Here is a 23,737-nt window from a genome sequence, read left to right on the forward strand (position 1 = left end):
GGATGTCAAATGTGATGCACCTATAAATACTGCTAATAGTAATGAAAATCTGCATGATTTTTTTGGCCGGCTGAGAAACCTAGAGAATGATCTGTATCGCCTGCATAGGCTTGTTTGGCAAAAGAGACATCTGCAAGCCTGTCTTCATTTTAAGGTTATTCCCCGTGGCATGCGGGTTCTGTGTATGCCGAGCTACGGGGACAGCCACCCGGAGCTACTACGGAAGTGGCAGCAGCTTAACATCGAGTTCGGCAACAAGTATATACATTTGTTACTGGACTACTTTTCACCCATTGAGGCCGAGCTCTTAATTAAGGTGGAGGAACAACACAAATCCCTTACCACGAACTACCAAACAGAGTTTTGTACTTTAAAAATACACAATATGAATAAGCAACTAGCCCTCTACAGCAATAAATTAGAGCAAATAAAACTCAAGAAGTTAAGACGCGACTACCAGGATTTCCAACTGGGTCGCATCTTTGTCTGGCCAAGAGTTAATCATAAAGAAGGATCTGAGACTGTCCATGCATCTGAAGCTTCGCAGATGATGGGCAATGAACCTGATGCTTCTGCTGAACTTTTGGTTGCCCGTTCGATGGTCAATAGCCAAGTAGGTGATACCATTGACCGGGAGTCCGGTCAATCTAATATTTCCTTACCCTGCAATCAACAGGGTCTGACCAGTAATGATAACTTGGGTGCCAAACCTAAGGCTAACAATTCGAATAACATCTTTGTTGCACCCGTGCCTTTAAACTTCCCCCTTCCCTACAAGAGCGCAGTACGCACGCGCTCACTCAGTCGGGGAAGAATGAAAAGAAAGATGTCAGGGGAAACGCCAGAACGGAGAAGGAAAGCAAGGAATTGAACTGCTTATTCTTTAACTTGACCTCCAGGATTTTTTCAGCAGACGAACAATGCATTTTGAATAAAGGTTTATCGTTCATCCCTTCTAAAGGAAGTACACTGTCCGATACTCTCATAGGCCTACGCCTTTTTGCAAGAAAACTGTCGCTGAAGGTATTGTTTAAGGACAATTTATCTGATAATGCTGAGTTTAATCATAAAACCTTACTTTGTAAAAGGAAAAGTTGTTATATACCTCCAATGCCGCAGCCTGTTGAATGTTTTATGCGTGCATGTGAACGTGAATTCTATTTGTACTATGAACAGGAGAAACATAAGGGTATCTTTGTAAACCTGAATCATGCACAAAGGTGTTCCTTGGATAATCTCTGTCATGATACGAGTTTAGTTTTTAAACCGGCTGATAAGGGAGGGGGGATTGTTGCATTAGATACTTGTCTCTATAAAGAATTAAAGTACAAAATGCTTAGCAATGATAAGGCGTATAAAGTTATAGATAGATCAAAAATAACATCTATCATTAACTATGTACATGATACAATTTATGATTTGCTTATGACTAGATCTATAGATAAAGTACTCTATGATTTCTTAATGATAGATTCCCCCCTTATTCCCTTAATTAAGGGATTACCCAAGCTGCATAAAAATGAAGATCCCCCTCCATTACGACCAATAGTGTCAGGTGAACACTGGGTCACGGAAAATGCCTCCCTATATGTGCAATCTAAATTAGGGGTTATGGTTAATGTTGTCCCTACCATATTAAAGAACTCTTATGATCTTTTGGATGACTTAAAACAAGATCTAGTAAGGAATAACATCAATAGAGATACCTTATTAGTTACGCTGGACATTAAAAGTTTATTTACCAGCATCCCTAATGATTATGGTCTTGATGCAGTAAGGTCTCATCTAGTTGAGCTTGGCACTATTGACAGCAATGAGATAATGAACATCTGTTGTCTACTGGATCTGATCCTGAATAATAACATCTTCTTATTTGACCACAAAGTATATGCACAGACATGGGGAGTAGCCATGGGCACTGCCTGTGCCAATGCATACGCTAACTTAGTGGTCTATAAATGGGAGAAAGACTTTATATTTTTAATGACCCTAGGTTTATCAACGTCATCCTATATAGATGCTTTGTAGACGACGTTTTGATGCTTTGGAATGGAGGTATAGACATGTTGAAGGAGTTCATATGTTATATGAACTCCACTACCTCATTTTTCAGCTTTACATATGAATGTTCCCTTACAAGTGCAAATTTCTTGGATATCACCATTACAAAGGAGAATAATAACAGCTTAACTACCACCTTATATAGAAAACTATGTTGGAAAAATAGTATCCTTCATTATGATAGTTTACATCCACGTTATGTGTTTCGTAACATTGTGAAAGGTCAGATGACTAGAATATTTAGATTATGTAGCAATGAGCAGGATGCTATGGAATTAATAAAACATCAAAAGGAATATTTTATAGATAGAGGCTATCCGGCTGAATTAATTAGTAGTGTAACAAACACTCTTTTTGAAATGCCAACACATACAAGAAGGGAAGGTTATATTCCCTATAGGAGAGAGAGTAGTAAGGGCATTGCATATGGAATTAAGTACACCAATGATGTCGAGCAACTAATTAAGATCATTAGAGGAAATTGGAAGATACTGCTCTTGGACCCTTTTCTTTCACAACTGGTTGGGAAAAAACCTACATTTAGGTTCAATAACTGCCTAAATATTAAAAGGCTACTTTGCAAAGAAAAACTAGATGTTGCTCCCATTGATATAAGAGCCAATTTTAAAACAGGTACCTATGCATGTGGTAGATGTTCGTCATGTAAATATATTAATAAGACTCAAAATTTCAACATCTCAGGTATTAATATGGATTTCAAACCTACCTTTTATGCCACATGTGATACACAAAATGTCATCTACCTGGCGACCTGCAATCAATGTGATGCATACTATGTAGGGATGACATCGCGTAGATTTAAGGATCGTATTTACAATCATGTTTACGATATAAAGAAGATTAATCTTACAAATGCCTTAGCTATGCATTGCCATGATAGACCCCAGCATAGTTTTAGCTTCTTGGTTTTGCAGGTCGTAAATCCCAACAGGAGAGAAGGGGACCATATAGGCACCATTGAGATGTTTGAATTAAGATGGATACTGAGACTAAAAGCCCATGTCCAACCTGGACTCAATTCGGTGGTTAGTATTCGTCCTGTCCTTTTAGGATCTTTATGACATGCTTGTTACCTTCTTTGTTCCCTTAACCTACTCACATTAAACATCTATAAATAATTATAGGTTGCTACACAATTTTTTGAACATACCCTGGCCTTTTTGAACATACCCTGGCCTTTCTACTATAGCTCTTCATATCATATGCCAGTTCTCTTAGTGTTTTTATACATGATCTAGGTTTACATATTGGTGTATCTTTGTATTTTGGTAATCACTGTTTACCATATAATAGAATAGTACACATTTGTATGGTTTTGATCGTATGAGTTCATGCCAATATATATTTTTTGCGTATGTATTGACATGTGCATGGCATTATTTATTGTAGTAGTTCAACCATTAGATCAATGTATGATTTCAAGCAGTTTAAATGATACTGATTGAAATGTGCACCATGAAATTAGATAAGCACATAGAACATGAGAATGAATATATACTCTAAGCATATATTGATGCTATGTTTTAATGTGATGCATCCTTAACGTCTTTGAATTTTGATAAATTTGATATCTTTTTACTTGATGTTCATTGTCAGCCTGTTGATGTTAGGCATTTGTAAACATAGTTTTATTGTTTTATATATCTTTAAGATAGTTTTTGAACATGTTCACGCAAATAGCGGAACAATTTTAACCTAATTTCATTATGGTCTACCATTCTTTATGAAGTATGGTTTTTCTACTTAGCTAACATATCTCCTGGCTAAGCAGTAAGTAATGATTTTTTGGCATTATTATTAAAGGGCAAATATGCTATATTGAAGCTTTCAACCAATACGTCTGCTTATGTTAATTGATTTAGCAGACGTTGTCTTCGATCCGTAGTGACATACGGATTGATGAATTTTGTCACTTGGATCTATGAATGATGCACAGAGTAATCTTTTTTGAGAGCGTGTTTGATTCATGATGTATATTATATGTTTTTATAAACGATTTTTATAAACTTTGTTGGTGACTGACTTTGGTGAACAGATTGGCAATTGAGTTTATATGCTTGAGTATGGGCGCTATAAAACATTATGAATCTGTTTCTTTAAATTGCAGAATGACTATTGTTTTAATTGTATGATTATTGTTCTACTAATTGTTTAATTGATATTTGTTTCTGTATATAAGTAGAGAGGTTTCTTTTGTCTAATTGTAACCTGATGAAGCGCACCTGTGTGTACGTGAAAGCGCTCGTTCTATATTAAAACATTTTTACCTTTTTTACCTTTCATGGTGGTTCCTTGCAGTTTTATTTATCACTCTCATTCCCAAGTGGCTTTCTGCCTTCCTCAGGAAACATTTTAGGCAGTGTTCATGTACATGTTAGAACTTCCAGAAAACAATTTACAGTTATGTTACAGACTTAGGCTATGACTGCTATACTTTGGGTTATACAGATGACATGGGTTCAACTATGGGTTTAGAAAGGACTGACAAAGGATACAATATTTCTCCTTCAGTGTCTACATGGTAAAAGGGTTCAATGCCTCCATATTTGACTACCACTTGGATTACAAACCCTGAAGTGCCCTACTCAAACTCTACAATGGGACAAACCAGCAAAGATTACCAGGGAAGTAGCTTGTACTATTACAGGAAAAAACAGCAAAGATTACCAGGGAAGTAGCTTGCCCCATTATAGTGCTGGTTGAATACAACAGCTATCAGGAGTGGCCATATCATCTGACAAGGCTAGGAAGGCAGAATACAAATATCCAAATAAAAACACCTACAGAATGGTGCAAAATATTGTCAAATGAAAAAAAGAAATGTGTTACACTTTCCTTATATGCCCCCCATTATGGAAGCAGCTACAGGTACATGTGGTTTGATCAACTGATGGCTGCTGTAAATTATACTCTGCATCCACTTCTAGATTTTTGGGGTTCTGCAGATCAGCAGCACAACTTAAAACAGATCATGTTGCCAGAAAACCATACACCATTTGAGGGAAAGGCACATTTCTACCTTTATTAAATCTTTCTTATGCATGAGGTACAAATGACCAGAAAACACATGCTTCATAAGGACTCGCTCTTTAGCAGTGCAGTTGCATGGAAGTGAGTTCATTTTAAGTTCATGTACAAGGACATTTAATGAAGCTAGGAATGAATCTTAAATGGAGTACAGTTTCCCAGAAAGCTTCAGCAGCTTTAAATTGTACCGGTAAGCTGCAGAAACCCTTACTTATGAATAGAGGATGCAAGCTATAACCAAGAATTGGCAAAGACTGTCCATGTACGAATACTGTACATGAACTACATATCTACAAAGTGCTTGCCTGCCTCTTCCAATTGCACAACTCTATCTCTCTTTCTCTCTCTCTGTTTCTCTCTCAAGAGATGCAAACTTGAAGACGACATAAGTCTATTTCAGTCTTTCAAGGTTACAGCAATATATGTACAGACATTTGAAGTAGTTGTGGGGCTATTAGAGTAGTCACCAGTTTCAATGGACTACATCTGATGTGTAGATCTAGATACATTTCTTACAAGGCTTGCTTTGTTTCTTAGCACAAAAGCACGGGGTGCGTGGAAGTGTGAAATAAGATGAAAGCTGGAGGTCAGTTATGGGGCCACAGAAAGCAACAGGCAGACAGGGTCTGTGTGATATTAACCTTGTACTCAAAAATAACTGCAAACATGGAGGAAGTTTCTTACTTCAGAAGGTAAACACAAGTTAACTTATTTTACCAAGACAGGTTAACAACAATGTGTCAGAGCTCCCTATTTGGGCATAGTAAGAGAAAGTACAGTTGTGTACACCTACCATAAATGTAGATGTTCGAGTGTCTTCACTGTTGCAGTCATAACTGTAGGGTGTTCCTGCCGGCAGGCAGCCCGAGGTCGGCCAGAATTCCAAAGTCTGGGTCCGGCGTCGGCTGTACCAGCAAGTACCCTGACGTCAGAACGCAGAGGTATAAAGCTGACAGCCGACGCCATCTTCTCCAGCCTTTCTTGCCCCAGATGTCAGAAGTCCCCCAAAGTAACCAAAAGGTGTCCAAAAAGGAAACACAAATACACCACAAAAGAAGAGGAAGATAGAACAAGCAAAAAATAAGAGGGGATTGGTGGAGGAAACACGACTGCAACAGTGAAGACACTCGAACATCTACATTTATGGTAGGTGTACACAACTGTACTATGTTCTTCATGTTTCACTGTTGCAGTCATAACTGTAGGGTGGAATCCCAAAGCTGTAATGAGGGAGGAGGTTATGCAGAAGAAGGTGCAGCCAGAAGACCCTGCAAGACAGCAGAGGCAAAACCTGCCCTAGACTTAGAATACAAAGGGAGATTATAGTGCTTAGAAAAAGTATGCACTGAACTCCAAGTGGCAGCTTCCAAAATGTCCTTGGTAGGAACTCCTCTGAGGAAAGCTGCTGAAGTGGCAGCTGCTCTAGTAGAATGACTTCTAACAGTACCTGGAATCTGCTTCCCAAAGTGAGAGTAACAAAACCTTATCCCATGAGCAATCCATTTGGAAATAGTTTGTTTAGAAATAGCCTTGCCTAGAGAACTGGAGGCATAAGAGATAAGCAACTGATCAGATTTTCTGAAATCTTTAGTTCTGTCCAGGTAAAACCGTAGTTGTCTGTGTACGTCCAATGAATGTAAAATCCTTTCCCCTTTGTTTTGAGGATTTGGAAAGAAAGTAGGAAGGTGAATAGTCTGATTTAAAGCCAGTTTAGAAATCACCTTAGGCATAAATGTAGGATTGGTCCTCAAGGCAACTCTGTCTTGGTGGAAAATAAGGTATGCTTCCACAGCCATGAGAGCTTTCAACTCTGACACCCTTCTGGCAGAAGTCAATGCTAATAAAATAGCTGTCTTCCAGGATAAGAACTTGATATCCGAAGCAGCAGCAGGCTCAAAGGGAGGTAAAGTTAGGTTTTCCAAAACATAATTAAGATCCCAAGCAGGAACAGGAGGAGTTCTGGGAGGTCTTAAATTCTTAGCCCCTCTCAAGAATTGTCTCACCAGCTGGTGAGAGCAGATGGGGGGGGGGGGGGGGTCAGTGTTGTAATGAGCCGAGATAGCAGAAGCATGGATTTTAATGGAAGAAAAGGAGAGGCCTTTAAGCAAAAGGTCTGAGAGGTAAAGTAAAATGGAAGAAATATCAGGCAAAAGAGGATCAGAACCTCAATCCCGCATCCAAATACAAAATCTTTTCCATTTAGAAGCATAAGATTTTCTAGTGCTAGGGTGCCTAGCTTCTAAGAGAACATCCAAAACTTGTTTGGGAAAAGCAGAAGGAATCAAAGGCCCTTGTAGAGCCAAGCTGCCAGGCAAAGAGTCTTGATTTGAGAGTTTAGCATCTGACCCTAATGCTGGGACAGAAGAGAAGGGAACAGAGGCAGAATCCATGGAGGTTCCAAGAACAGGTGTCTTAAAGTTGGATACCAAAACTGCCGAGGCCAATTTGGAGCTATCAAAATGATAATCTTGCTATTGTCCTGTTTTATTTTCAGTAACACCCGAGGCAGAAGAGGAAGAGGAGGGAAGGCATATCCCGAAAGATTCCTCCAGCTGAAAGACAGGGCATCCACTTTCCAAGCTGTTTTGTGGAAGGACCTGGTGCAAAAGAGAGGCAGCTGATGATTGAGATGGGATGCAAACAGATCTATCCGAGGGCAACCCCAAACTGCCGTAATCCTGCTGAATAAGTTGGGGTCCAGCATCCATTCGTGAGGATCCAAAAGATTTCTGCTTAGGCTGTCTGCTAAGAGATTCTGTTTTCCTGGAATGAATTGAGCTTGAAGATGCAGATTCAGATTTAGAGCTGTGTCCCATAAACACATGGTTAGTCTGCAAAGGGGGTATGAGTGAGAGCCCCCCTGCTTATTTAAATATACAACATGACTTTGGTATTGTCTGTGCGAATCAGAAGATGGCCTGGTTGCAAAAGACTCTGGAAGGCTAGCAGAGCATTTTGAACTGCCAACATTTCCTTCAAGTTGATGTGCCAGGGAAGATGCTTCTTTGTCCAATAGCCCTGCTGGCAATTGTTTAGGTAATGAGCTCCCCAAGCATGATCCGAGGCGTCTGTGGTTATGATCTGAACAGGATGAGGTAGACGAAAGGGATTCCCTTCGTTTAAAGCACAAGCCCTGGACCACCAGAGGAACTCTTTTTGGAGGCAGGGAATCAGAGGTGTCATTGTTTCCAGGCTGTGGTAATGCTGAGACCACACACTCTTTAGGTACCATTGAAGTTTTCTCACATGAAGCCTTGCATTTGGGATCAACAGGATGCAAGAAGCCATGTAACCCAAAGTCTGCAGGAATTTCCTTGCAGTGAGCTGAGTTAAAGTAGCCAAGGTCTTGAAAATTGATGCCAGCTGTACTTGCTTTTCTGGAGTAAGGAAGGCCCTTTGTAAGCTTGTGTTTAGAAGAGCTCCCAAAAAGATCATTTGTTGAGAGGGGATCAAATGTGACTTTTTTTGTGTTCACTGAAAATCCTAGTAGTAGGAGAAGACGCTGAACAAACTGCAGATGTTGAAGTAAAAGATCCTTGCTGTCCGCCTGAATAAGGCAGTCGTCCAGATAGGGGTAAATTTGAATCCCTTGGAGTCTGCAATAAGCTACTACTGGAGCCAGACACTTGGTAAAGACTCTGGGTGCAGTAGATAAGCCAAAGGGCAGTACAGAGAATTGAAAGTGTCTCAAACCTGCCTTGAATCTGAGGTATTTTCTGCGTTCCTGTCTGATGGGAATGTGTAAATAGGCTTCCTTCAAGTCCAATGTCACCATCCAAGCATCCTGGGAGAGCATGGGAAGAAGTTGTTGCAGAGTAAGCATCTTGAATTTTGGAATCTCCAGAAAGGTATTTAATACTGAGAGGTCCAGAATAGGTCTCCATGAGTTTTGTTTCCTTGGGACCAGAAATAGTCTTGAGTAAAAACCTTTTCCCATCTCTGGAAGTGGAACAGGTTCTATTGCTCTCATGGCCAATAAAGCGTCCACTTGATTTAAGGCCTCTGACCATTGATGTTTTGGCAGATCCGGCCAACCCGAAGACCTTGGCAGAGTATGAAAGTGGAATTTGTAGCCTCTTAAAATCACGTCTAAAACCCATTTGTCCTGGGTACTATGAGTCCAGTTTTGGTAGAAAAGAGAAAGTTTTCCTCCGAGAGGGGCTTCCAGGCAAGGAGGACCTGTAGCCCAACGGAGAGAGTCATTGGGTCTGCTTCTTTTGTGATTGAGGTCTGTCTTCTCCCCTTCTAGGTGAAGAAGCAGTCCATTGTCTGGACCTGTAAGAGGCCTGAACCTGCACCCGACCTCTGGAGCGTCTATATCTTCCCCTTTGAGGCCTGTTAGACGTGGGAAAGGACCAATTTTTTGGAGGGCCAATTTCTAGAAAATCTAGGAGGCTGAACTTGTAAAAAATCTTTAACAGTCTGCATAGATTTTGCTTTTTCTTCCATCTTTTTAATAACCTCCTCAGCCTTGGATCCAAATAAAATATCATGCTGAACAGGGGCATCTAATAGTTTAGCCTTAACCTGCTCAGGTAAATTCTGCTCACGAAGCTAAGCATGTCTCCTGATAACAGTACCAGAGGCTGCGGCCCTGCAAGAAGCTTCCAAGGCATCAACACCACAATGTAAACTATGTTTGCTAACTTGTTCAGTTGCATGCAATACATCCTGTAATTCCTTGTCCTCTGCACATGCAGGAAAGGTAGAGAGCCTTTGCTTTAAAACAGACAAAAGAAATTGCTGATACTTGAACATGTGAAACTGGCAATTTAAAGCTCTAATAGAAAGAGTAGCAGAAGTGTAAACCTTTTTGCCCCACCTGTCCAAGGCACGAGAATCCTTTTCAGAGGGAATAGGATTTTTAGATGAAGCGGCCTTAGCAGCCCTAGAACCCTGAGAAATGGTTTCAGGATCAGCAGAAGGGTTCTTAAATAAGAATTGATGGGAGTCAGGGACTCTGTAAAATCTATCAGGCTTAGAAGGAGCAGGCGGCAAGGAATCAGGATTCAGGTTAGCTTCAGAAAAAGCATCATCCACAATATCAAGTACAGGAGGAATAGCCAAAGGTCTGTGTTGAGGGAGAAGGAGAAATTCCCTAAGTCTCTTCTTGGAAGCAGAATAATCCTGACCTTCCCAATGAAAATGCTCCCTCATCATGTAAGGTTTCCCCAAAAGAGAAATCTTCAGGGGGAGAAGCAGAGGGAATAGAGTCCTCTGCATCAGAATCCTCATAAGGAGGAAAAGAATAATCCTGGTCAGAGGAAGAGACAGAAGACACAGAAGCCTGATCAGATGAATCATAAGGAATATCCTGTCTAGGCCTTTTTTCTGGAGGAGGGTGAGAACCCCTAATCATTGTAAGTAAATCTTCAGCCATCCGTAGTAATTGCTTCTGGGACTTGGGAGCTGTATCCGAGGAAGCTTGAGAAGAAACCCTTGGTTTAACAGGAGTCTTTGACTTTGCCTTTGTCTTTGTAGAAATAGTGATATGAGAAGGCCTGAAAACCCCCTCAGAAGCCGATACCTGCACAGCGGTTCCGGACCCATCTGAAGGAGCGACTTCCGAAGGTCCTGTAGCAGATAAAATACTAGGCCTAGAAGGCTCCACATGGGAGTCCGTGTCAGCCATCGGTTCCGAAGTGGCGGACGACAGGGGTTGCAAAAGCGCCTCACTGACAACTGCCGACAACGAAGCTGGCTCCGGCTGCAAAGTATCTTGTTTGGACCTCGGAGGCCTATCCTTGTCCTTGCGTTTCTTTTGAATTCCGGTTGTTGGTAAAGTATCCGACGACATCCTATAATTGAATCGTCTACCGAAATAATTCAAGGCCCAATCGTACCTACGCTTGATAGTGCGAGAATTAAAACTGGCACAGAACCGACAGCAAGAAACGTCGTGGTCAGGGCCTAAGCAAGGTAGACAGTAAGAGTGGAAATCTTTATGAGGTATTTTTTTTCCACACGATATACAATTATTAACTTTTTCTGATATCGGAGGAGCAAGAAAAAGTTTCTAGCGGGTACTTAGCTTGAGAAGAGAAGTAGAAAACTTCGGACTGACGACAATCAAAGCACGTTCTGAATGCGCCAACCAACGACTTGCGAGCTGCACCGCACGGCAAGAAAGACTGGAGAAGATGGCGTCGGCTGTCAGCTTTATACCTCTGCGTTCTGACGTCCGGGTACTTGCTGGTACAGCCGACGCCGGACCCAGACTTTGGAATTCTGGCCGACCTCGGGCTGCCTGCTGGCAGGAACACCCTACAGTTATGACTGCAACAGTGAAACATGAAGAACATCAGCTCTCTCCAACATCTTTTCTGATGCCATTTGCAACAATTTCCTTGATTTCCACCTTTTCCTGACATCCTAAATTTACTCCAGCTACTTAAAGTGCCATGTGACACCTATACACACAATGCAATATAGATAACATTCCATTTTACCTTAAAATGATTACCAAAAAGAAGTAAGCAGAGAGGTAAACTACTTAAGAAATGATCTGATCAAGACTCCCTTGGCCTCTCCGTGCTAACCCCAATTTTCTTAAAATTTGCATCTTTGTAGTGTTTATTTCTCTGGCATTATTTACAAAACAGCTTTGATGATCAGGACATTCCTAGACATTAGGAAATGCCATACATCACAACAGTGCCCAGAGAGAGGAGCACCACTGACATGTATAAATCACCCTCCTTCAGAATTCCTACATCTTCCCCACTGTATATGAAATTTGTATCCTGGCCAGTTAACACCTTAAGACACACAGGAAATTGTCTAGTAATGCAATGGATTCAAAGAAGATTGCAGCACCATCAATGCACCTTTTTCTGTTACAATGTATCTAATATGGAAAGGAATAAAATAAAAGGGCCCTCTTTGTGGATCTTATGAAGCTCTTTCACATCATGCACCATGTTCTCCTCGTCAAAGAATATAAAGCACTGAGTACGGTGCCCAGCAATGGATTCCTAACTTCCATGTTAAGAGATTCTGTAAATAAATCCAGAAAGATAACTTTCATGGTCTACTTGAGTTCAATTGTTGTTTTCTCATATGCATCACAAAACTCCACTTTACAGCCATTTGCTAAGCACTCTTCTCAGGAATTTAACTGATCTGACTGCAGTATGCTATGCAGATGATCTATTGCTCCTGAAAGGCAACCCACAACAATCGTCAGCTTTGATGACCAGGCACAAGGAAACATCAGGAACATTTTCTTGCAACAACTCTTCTGCTCTTCTTCTTTAGACAGAAGTCCATGGAAGAAGGAGGTCATACTGCACTCTTCATTTCTTTCCTGTGTGACTATGTTGCAAGACAAACCACTCTAAAAAAGCAGCCTCTACTAAAGCTACATGCTAATGCATGAAGGCTACAGCAGAGAAGGAGTGTGTCATGTACCCAAGGCTTACTACTCAAACAGGTATCATTATATGAAGGACTGCATGTTAAGTGTTATAATTTATTTTGAGATACTGTCACTACAAAACAGATATCCTAGAAGACCAAATGACCACCTGGGTGAAAAGATTCATGATTCCCAACTCTTAATGACGACTGACCTAAAAACGTTACAGATCAAGAAGCCAAATTCAGCACAAAATGGCACCAATTCTCCCTTTTCAAAGGACAAGAAAAGCTGAACATACTTCTGAAAGGTGGCACTTCAGGTGGTAGAGCTACAAAGTATCCAACAATATTTACCTACATTTAAGCAAATGGAAAGAAACAAGTGAATGTAATGTTTCTAGTTAAGATTGACATTAAAGATGAGTCAGCAATACTTTTGACAGAACGTAACTGCTACTATGAAGAATATGGCCTGCCATGACATGACCTTGAGTTAGGCCCAGTGAGTTAGTTAAAAGCAAAGAAGTGTTACATTCTCAGCTATCAAGATGAGGTTCTCATGGAGGAGCAAGATTTTTGTTCAAGTGGTCTCAGCAGAAAAGTGCTTTTAAATAAATCTTATAATGCCTTCGGAAAGAATGCCCTACTTATGCTATCATAAAAATAGGTGTACCCAAACTGTGGAGATACTAAAGATAATCCAGAACTAATATAGAAAACACCTCATGCAATTACATCATCATAACTGCCAGCCAGCAACAAAAAAATCCTCCAATTATCTGCATGTGTCTTCTGGCTAGGAGGATTCTGAGAGGCCATTAGATTGTGATGATTCTTTTCATACTGAAAGAAGTCCAAGATGCCTTTGAGTCAACTGTACGTTTTCATGGAATCCTCTTATTATCTCTGAGAGGCCTGGATTGACTGCTGTAGGCAATGAACCCAACCACGTAGGAAAGTGTCTGTGGTTTTCTAGGCCATGGAGGTTTGTGAGAATAATTGATATTCCACCAGAAACAGCATGAAATCTGCCCACCAGTGAATGGCCTCAAGACAAGCTTACAATGACTCAAGGAAAGTGTCAGATCCTAAGAGTCTTGCATTCAATGTATCTGGAGATTCCAGTGCCATGCCCACATGCAGTTAAGCTAACTGTATCATGAGGGATGGAGGAGCTGCAGAAGGAATCCTGCTGAGGGTATGACTGATATCAGTAAATGCTGTGATGAAGAATCATTCTTACTTAGCATTGTCAAGGGGAGGAAGCTTTTAATGGATAGCAATGTTTAAGTAGCACCCAAGACACATAACAGATTGAGTGGAAGTCACTTGTGATATGGCCTGGTTCACTGTAATCTCCAAAAAAGAAAACAGTCAAATGTTTGAGTCAGCCCAGACTGGAATAATCTTGAGGTACAAGAAGCCATCTGTCTACACATGGAAATACCTGTGTGAATCTTACATACAGGTGTGCTGCCGGCATTACCTTACATTTGCAAAGACCTTGGAGAAGAAGAAAGGCCAAATAATCTTGTCCTGAAATATTACTGATCAGCTTTAATCCAGAAACATAAGAGCTTTGAATCCCTTTACTTGGTCTTAACGTAAAGGTAGGCAACTTGCTTATCCAAATATCACATCCACTTTCTTCAAATAAGGAAAAACAGGATGGAAAACAATGAGACTGTGGAATTTTACTGCAGATATGGAGCTGTGAAGGCTGCTAAAATACAGGATGGGCCACATATCCCCTGCTATTTCTACCAAAAAGAATCTGGAATAGGAGATGGTTCTGTAACAGCCTCCATGGATACAGCCAGCTGCATGACATACAGGAAAAACCCTGACTACAACATGGTCTGTGTGAGTTTTACTAGTAACTCAGGCACTTGTAAAAAAAAGCCAGGGGAGGATGGGATTGAGCAGCCACTGCTAGCTCACTCATCCTATAGGAAATCAGCTTTGGCTTGAGATTTGGGTGACACTTAGCAGGAGCTGTAGGTATTACACACAGGTAGCATGAGCCTATGAGCACATACTGCCTGTATACTTGCACAAAAGCCTCTCTCTGAATGTACTTCTTCAAAGAGAGGATTGTAATACCATAGAACTGACTACTGAAATGGGAAATTTAGAGGGAGTCTATACAGTCATTCAGGAAAGATAAAGAAAGGGAAGGATGGTATGGATGCAAGGAATGTTAACTGTTAAATGCACTTAAAGGCCAGAAAAGACAGGCTTACTATATTCTTCTGCCATCAAGAAAATGTAATGAAATATCCTGTATCCAGTTATGCCAAGTGGATACTGGGCAGCCTGTCTTCAACTCCTTAACAAGCTGCTCCCACTAGGAAGAGATAAGCATTTGTCTTTTCAAAATAGGCTTGGCATTTCCTGACACTGACAGCTGAGCCTGAGCTTGCAAGACTTATGTACGGCATAATCCTGAATGAGGAATGAGGCCATCTGCAGCCTACTTGGCACTCTCCATGTCCAAAAATATCCTTCCCCTCCTGACCCACAAAGGTAGAATTAGGCAGCTCTGGTTGTGCTGGTTGAGGACACACTGACACAGTTATACCCAACAGCAGAGAAGGCTACTTTTCTATAAAGGTGTTGACTTGCAAGGTCTCAGTGTACCTAATTCTAGAGGAACTGATATCAAGTGGGCCAACAATGGATATGTTAAGGTAACCAGTGCTACAATCTGGACCTGGCTAGCTAACATTGATAATGCTGATGTCTACATCACCTCTGCTAAACCACTGCGTGGTCCTGACATCAGAGGTTACAGTAAATGCTTAGCAGCTATCAGGGAGAAAATTAGCTATGCCAATGTCCAACCTGGTACTAGAGGTTTAATCAGATCAGGCCTAAATGAGGGCCTAGAGACCAATGCACAGCCTAGGTAAGTGGACAACTTCTGTACAGCCTAATGGCCTCTTGCTCCATTAGTTCAGAGCTGATCAGGATAAGTAACTGTACTACAGATAATCACAAAGAATACTGTGCCCAAGATGTAGCTCCTGTGGGAGCCCAAACCCATTTCTGAGTTATAAAACTCTCACACTCATGAAAGATGGGTGAATGATATTTACAAAGTTCAATTTCCTGCTGGAGAAGAAAGCTGCCAAGTTTTCCTAGTACCTGGGGCTCAAACTTTATCACAATTCTTCAGAAGATTTTTTATGTAACATTTTTTACCAGGAAACTCTGACTTGGAATGAGCCAATTTTCAGTGGAGGCCTGGGGAGAAATGCTCCAGACGCATGTCTTTGTAACATGGGAGGAATCTGGAGGAAGCCCACATGAATGCAGAGAGGACATGCAGACTCTGCACAGAAGGCAGCCCAGCTGAGAATTGAATTGAGAATTTTCCAATTCATACTTGCATTTTGACAGTTGGCACCCTGGTCATCAAAAAAGAGCCATTATTAAAGGCCAAATGGTCAGGGCAGCACATATGGTTAGTGAAGAGGTGGACTTCCAATTAGAGTTGGATTTTATGGTCAAACTTTTTTTGAATAGGGGGTATCCTAAGTATATGTCCGATGAAATCAGGAAAGAGATACAATTTAAAAGGGATGGAGGTATTTTTCAACCTATTCTTAAAAGTAAAGATGATTTTTTTAGTGTTACAGTTGATCAATGTAGGGGAAACGTTCAATTTAATGAACATTTTTTGTATGTCCTCACCTTTAATGCTGACGCTGAATATATTAGAATGATTATTGAAAAGAATTGGGAATCTTTTGCTAGATTAAAAGATTTTAAAGGATTTGCTGCACGTAAACTTAAGTTCATTTTTCGAAAAGATTTGACCCTGAAGGACATTTTTGAGAGAAGTGCCATGATTAAAGATAATGTTGGTAATAAAATTATGGGCAACTTTAAATGTGGTAGATGTTTAACATGTGCACACATTTTATATACAGGGAACAATATTAAGATTAATAACATACCCATTAACATCTTGGGGCATTATGATTGTTTCTCTGTTAATGTTGTCTACCTTGCCAAATGCCAGGCATGTATGGCTTTTTACGTGGGAAAGACTTGTAGACATTTTAGGGAGAGGATAAAAGAGCACATATTGGACATAAAGCATAAGAAGCCTACTAATGCACTGGCCAGACATGTCATGGCACATAATGATCACAGTTTCAAATTCTGTGTAATACAGCAATTGGTTAAAGACCAACAGGGAAGGACCACTGATTATCACTTAGATGTATGCGAACTGAAATGGCAGTTTAGACTGAAGGCATATCATTATCCGGGTTTAAATGAATTTATATCCATCAAGCCATTTTTGAGGTTAAGGCATTTTAGGGTGACATCAGATGGTTGTTGCCATTCATAGCATAGTATATTAAATTCTGGTCATGGTTATATATATGTGTATATATTATATACATATATTTTTAATTTTATAGAATTTTTATAAATTTCACAACGAGCACATACATTCATGACATTTTCAAAAACTTATTACAGTTTTTATTTTAATATTTACATTTATTTATCAGTTGACACAGCCTACACATATTTTATATTTTATGTCTGAGTTGACTGGGTGGAGTTCAACTGTGGGTGTTTTTAATTGCTTTCAATTGTTTCCTAATGGTTGATGTTTTTGATTGGTTTATTGAATAATTTGATTGCATTTAATGTTTTTCCTGGTTCAGCACACTCTGATGAAGTCTTACGGGACGAAACCTAGGTCAGTAGTGGTGAGCCTGTGTGTTGTGCAATAAAGTACTGTTGGTTGAGCTCGTGCCTCTGTGGAATTCTTTTTAAAGCCCACATGAATGCAGAGAGGACATGCAGACTCTGCACAGAAGGCAGCCCAGCTGAGAATTGAAACAAAGAACTTCTTGCTTTGAGGTGACAATGCAAACTGCTGTATCACTGTGCCGTCCAATTAAGATCCTGAAAACATGCCTTAAAATGACCCAGGTATAATTACCATCTCTTATTTTGTGCATGTTTTCAAGGTGATGCATACTGGTTACTTAAATAGAAATAGTCTGAGTTCTTCAGTGTAAATTTGCACATATTTTCAATGACACTCTACATTAAATAGTATGTTGTGCATGCAACTATGTGAATCCCTGAATCTTAAACCTGGCTTTCAGCACACTTTCAGCTTAATGCCTAAATTATGGTCACTGTGCTGGGGTCTTTGCCTTATTGTCTGTCAGTGTAGCCCAGAATATTAAAGCTATAAGCCGCCACTTAGTTGAATCCTATAAACCTTGGTTTGGCGACAGTGTGTGTGTGTGTGTGTGTGTGTGTCTGTGTGTGTGTGTGTATGCGCACCCAGGTCACCTCAAACAGAGGCACTTGTGCCAAGCAGTTCTATGCAGTTAACAAAACAACATTACAAAATATGCCCTCTTGTTTCACAGTGACATACAGATTGACACAATATTAGCGTCTTTAGATGAGTATTGTGACATACACTGTCATCATAGCACTAGCTTTGAATAATTATGGTGACATGCAAACTGCCATCATAGCCACTGCCTTTAGGTGATTATTGTGGCATACACTGTCTTCATATTAGTATCTTTGGATACCACTATTTCAGTTGGTGCCTTCTTGCTCACTGATAAAAACACATGCAACTTGCACTGTTAAAAATTGTGTATCTGGGGGTTCTCAGCTCAGTCGTCATGCATTTTCTCAAAATGGATGTGATACCATGCATTCCTGCTTAATTAGAACCAATTCAATTACTCCTAAGTAGCTATGAGAGCACTCTATAGCAGATGCAAAAATGGGATGGAAAATAAAGGAAAAAACTGTGACATTCTGAATATTCATTAGAGTGATGACAGTATAAGTACTCAAGATATCACTGAGTATTCATGAGAATAATGGCAGCATGAGTGCTCAGAATGTCACCGAGTATCCATGAGAGTATTGGCAGCATGAGTGCTCAGGATGTCACTGAATATTCATGAGAATAATGGCAGCATGAGTGCTCAGGATGTCACTGAATATTCATGAGAATAATGGCAGCATGAGTACTCAGAATGTCACTGAGTATCCATGAGTAGGGTTACCACCTGTCCCACTTTGCTAGGGACAGTCCCGCTTTGGGCAGTTGTGTCCTGACAAAAATTGTAAAAATGGCAAATGTCCTGAGATTTTAGGACAAAATTATTTCCTATATTTTATGTAATAGTTGCATAAAACAATTATTCTGTAACTAAAATACCTAAATGTTATAAGAAACAGAATAAGCAACTAAAATGCTACAAGAATAAGTTTTTATTTAGGCAAAAAAGTTAAGTTCTATCCTTTGTACTGATCGTCGGTATGTGTCGGCCTGTAAAATCTGATGTTTGTACCAAAAATGTCCCACTTTGGCCATTTGAAAAGGTGGCAACCCTATCCATGAGAGTATTGGCAGCATGAGTGCTCAGGATGTCACTGAATATTCATGAGAATAATGGCAGCATGAGTGCTCAGGATGTCACTGAATATTCATGAGAATAATGGCAGCATGAGTACTCAGAATGTCACTGAGTATCCATGAGAGTATTGGCAGCATGAGTGCTCAGGATGTCACTGAATATTCATGAGAGAAATGGCAGCATACCACCTCTTTGTGGCTGATGTCAGTATGATGATCACAAAGACAACATATTACTGAAGTAGCAAATGTGTCCCACACTCTCTCAGACATGGCACGTCTGTACAGCAAAATGTATGCGGCTGTGAAACCCCTGGGCGGTAAGCAGTATGCTGTGTTGCTTCTCAAACAGGACCAACTTCAAGGAAGCACACCATGCTGGCATTATGTCATTAGGGTGCCAAGTACAGGCCAACATAACACGTGAAAGCACATCATGATGATGTAAGACTGCAGGGGAGACAGGAAGTTGGTCCATTATCTCAATATGAAATATTTGGCTAACTCCCACTTAGAGAGTTCACAGGCGAATACCCTGCTCATTTTCAACCTAAACCACTTGCTAAGTAAGCCAGTGGTCCTAACCTTTATTACACACACAAACCGCTCCCATCTTTCCAACAGCCTACCACGGCACTAAACCCAACACTACCTCCTCCATCTTCCCACTACTATCACTCCTCCTCAGCTAACATGTATAAGCATACCATACCTACGCTCACTGCATGCACACTCCTTGCATATCTTACATCCTACCAAAACTCATCATTCCCCCACTCAACCACTACCACTGTACTACTACTCACACCACCACTCGTGTCTCACCCTCTCTCAGCTCCCCTCCCACCAACTCAAGAACCATGTCTATGCACCCCCACATATTCTATCAACTATATTACTCAAACAAAAAACATCCCTACAACTTAACATAGTAACCCTCCCACCATACCTATTACCCACAGAGCACAATCATAAAGTTTCCCTTATAAACAAACACATTCAAAAACTGAGAAAACTAATAACCTCATGCATATCAAAACTAGCCCAAAGTGAAGACATCCACCCCAACCCTGGCCCCACCATCTCCATCCCCACTCCTCATAAAGGAGGATAAATATCGAAGAAACAGAAAAACAAATTTTTTCCTAGGGAAAGAATTTGGTTGTCCATTTCTGTTGCTTTGGTATTTTCAGCGCTCTGGTGGAAAGTTATGGGTCAGTTTCAGGTAAGTGTGTGATTGAGTGTGGGTTAGGTTAGTTAGGGTTAGAGTGCAGGTTAGGTATGTGTGTGATTGTGTGGACATGAGGGTTAGGGCGGGTTAGGTGAGTTAGGGTTAGGGCGCGGGTTAGGTATGTATGTGATTGTGTGGACGTGAGAGTTAGGGCAGGTTAGGTGAGTTAGGGTTAGGGCGCGGGTCAGGTAAGTGTGCGATTGTGTGGACGTTAGGGTGGAGTGGGTGAGTTAGGGTTAGGGCGTGGGTGAGGTGAGTGTGCGATAGTGACGGACCTTAGGGTTAGGGTTTGGGTTAAGGTAAGTGGATAGTTAGTGGTGTGTGTATAAGCTTAGTGTAGGGTTAGGTGTAAAGGTTTAGGTGTATGTGTGTGGATTGCTGTTTGTTTGGCGTGCTTGTGTTGTGTGTATGTGTTTTGGAACAGCAAATTTTCACCTAGGAAAAAATTCACTGTTCTGAATGTTCAATGTTTAGCATTTTCGATTGGTAGGGTTCGATATTAGAACACTCAACATTTTGAATGTTCGGTGTTCTAATATAGACCCGAGCTCCATGCCACCATAGACTTGTACTCCCCAGATATAGTCATCCTGACAGAAACCTGGCTAAACCCTCACATTACCAGTGAGCAAATCCTCCCTACAGGTTACGGCATACTAAGAGTAGACCGACTAAACAAGAAAGGAGGCGGTGTAGCTATAATATTTAAACAGCATCTAAACATCCATATCTTAAAATCATCAACTCCACAAATAGGCAATGAAGAAATAATATATACCAACCTCAAAATAAGCCATAATAAAACCCTCAACATAATTGGATGCTACTTGCCACCTGGCCAAAACATCCCTCCACTAGAAAACCTCCTCAGCTGGTCTACCCACCATCTCCCCCCAAGAAACTATAATTTTAGGTGATTTCAATATTTTCTGGCAATCTTGTTCTGGCAACCATCCAACCCATCATCTAAACCTTCATGGCTTCACCCAACTAGTCCAGTCACCAACCAGGATAAATAAAAACTCCAACAAGCACACTACCCTGGACTGGATACTAGTCAGTAAGAGCCCCCAGTCATATATAGCAGGCTGCTTATCAGATAGCCTCAGTGATCACTCCCCAACATTCCTACTCAAAAAACACTTATGCCAAGCTAAACCTGTCGTCTACTGTCAAATACGTAAAAAAACTAAACTTTAACCCATTCACATTCATCTCAACCCTCAAAGAATGCAACTGCCATCCTCTAAAGTACCTCAGTCTTGATGACGCTGCTGAATTTTTTAATACTACCTTCCTGAGCATCATTAATTACCATGCCCCCATAAGACTTTCCAGAACCAAAGCACAACCCTCCCCATGGCTACAGAAAACCACTAAGTCAAAAATTAAAACCAGGGATAAAGCCTGGGAGCACTGGCGCAAAACGAAAACCCCCTCAACTAGACAGAAATTCCTAGAACTACGCAATAAAGTCAAAAAGCTAATAGAACAGGACAAATTCCAATACTACCAGTCTGCCCTAGACTCCTCCCAACACAACCCCAAACAATTCTGGTCCTCCATAAACTCCATCCTCCACCCAGTTAAAGTCAGTACCCCTCCTCCTAACATCCCTCACTCCTCTGAAAATATTGCTACCTCATTCAACACACACTTCACACAAACCATACTATCACTAGCTAGACAGCACAACCCCCCTCCCCTCCAACCTACCTTCAACTAGTAATCTCACCACTGTATTCTCTTTTTCTCCTGTTCCTACCTTCAACATAAAAAAAACTCTTAACTAAACTTAACCCCACCAAATTAGCAGCAGACAACCTCTCAAGTGAATACCTACAAATCGCAGCTGATACTCTAGCCTACCCAGTATCCATCTTGATTAACCGATCTCTGTCAGAAAGTTATGTTCCGGGGGGCGTGGCCAAGGATAAACACAGGATAGCAGCAGATTTCTTCAGCTCCACCAATTTCATTACATTGACAGGAATTAATTACTTAAAAAATTAATTTTTGAAGTAATTTTCTTTCTAAATATGTTTGTTTTATATAGTTCTTGAACTATATCTAAAAAAGAAAGGAAATCTTAATAATATTCCTGTCAGAAATTACTTTGGAAATTTTCCTGTCAGTTTATCAGTCTGAAATGAGTTCCAGTAAGACAAATTCTCAAGACTCCAGCATCAAGAAAGAACTTCAGTCTCTGATAATTATAGTCCAGCAACTTACTGCTAAGATGGATAAAATGGATACTAAAATAGACACTTTCATAGAAGAAACTACAAAACAAATAGACTTGTTACATATGGACCTGCAACAACAGAAATCCAGATGACAGGCATAGAAGAAGCTGTGAATGACATGGAAAATAGAATACAAGAAGAGGAAATCAACACTGAGTTTCTGCTGAAACAAAATACACATCTACAAACAAAGCTGGATGACCTGGAAAATAGATCTAGGTGCAATAACATTAGGATTTTTGGACTGCCAGAAAATATTGAAGGTAACAATATTACTTCTTTTTTAACAACATGGCTCCCTAAAACTTTAGATTTACCAGAAGCATTCTCTTTTGGTATCGAAAGAGCACATAGATCTATAGCTAATACTAACTCTAACAAAACTATCCTAGATCAGTTATAGTTAGATTTCTATCATCTTTTGATAAAGAGATGGTTCTTAAATCTGCTTGGGCTAAAGCTCCTGTTAAGATTAATGAAACAACTGTGCGTTTTGACAATGACTATTCTTCCATGGTATTAGCTGAAAGAAAAGTTTTTCTGCCACTAATAAGGGAGCTTAAAAAAGCACAGTTTAAAACATACCTTCTGTTTCCTGCCAAGCTTAAAATCTTCCTTCCTGATGGTCCTAAAATTTTCGATGACTTAGACTCTGCTTTACTGTTTATCAAAAAAAATAAGATTTTGGAAAAAATAGAAGAAATGGAATGGGCTAGTCCTTCGTTAAAGAGACTGGCAACTGAAACTTCGTGGAAGACTTCAGAGAAGAAGAAGAAGAGACTAAAAAACAAATGATTTGTACTATATATTTTTTTCTCTCTCATCATTTTATTTTATTATTAATCTTTTTAAATATAGTTCCTGCATTTCCAAGAAGCAACAAATATTTTGAAAAAGATTTAATCAAAGTTATTCTCTGTGTGCAAAGAAATGTTTTGTTTCATAACTAGTCAAAATATCTGGAGATTTAATGGCAAGCTGTGATTTAACTTGTTTCTCTTTCTGAAGAGGAAAAATAAGGTCAATAATTTGATACTTTTTTTTTTCCTTTAAAAGTTTATATGTTCTTCAAATGCTATTCCTAATTATACTTTCTTGATTACACTGCTTATGCTTGTTTGTAAATAATCTGTCATGCTTTAACTAATAATAATTAGAACTAAATAATAGTAAATAATATGTTTTATTTTAACTCTATTAATATAAACAGTAAGTAACATTCTATTGTATATACTTCTTATAGCTTTCTCTTACATTTTTTTATTTCTGCCTTACACCCTTTTACTTTCTACTCTCTTTTCTTTTCTTTATTAATATATAGAAATGCTTTTGATCATATAGACACAGTAAATAATAAGATTTGCATAG

General features: G+C 40.0%; 1 protein-coding gene across 1 annotated transcript in view; it reads right to left on the reverse strand.

Moving 5' to 3' along the window:
* AGPAT1 (1-acylglycerol-3-phosphate O-acyltransferase 1) overlaps positions 1 to 23,737 on the reverse strand; it is a 621,246-nt gene that overhangs the window by 250,721 nt on the left and 346,788 nt on the right. The gene's annotated exons all lie outside the window — the stretch shown is intronic.

The sequence above is a fragment of the Protopterus annectens genome, chromosome 9.part0 (assembly GCF_019279795.1).
Source record: "Protopterus annectens isolate FY-2018-M chromosome 9.part0, PAN1.0, whole genome shotgun sequence".
NCBI classification, from domain to species: domain Eukaryota; kingdom Metazoa; phylum Chordata; order Ceratodontiformes; family Protopteridae; genus Protopterus; species Protopterus annectens.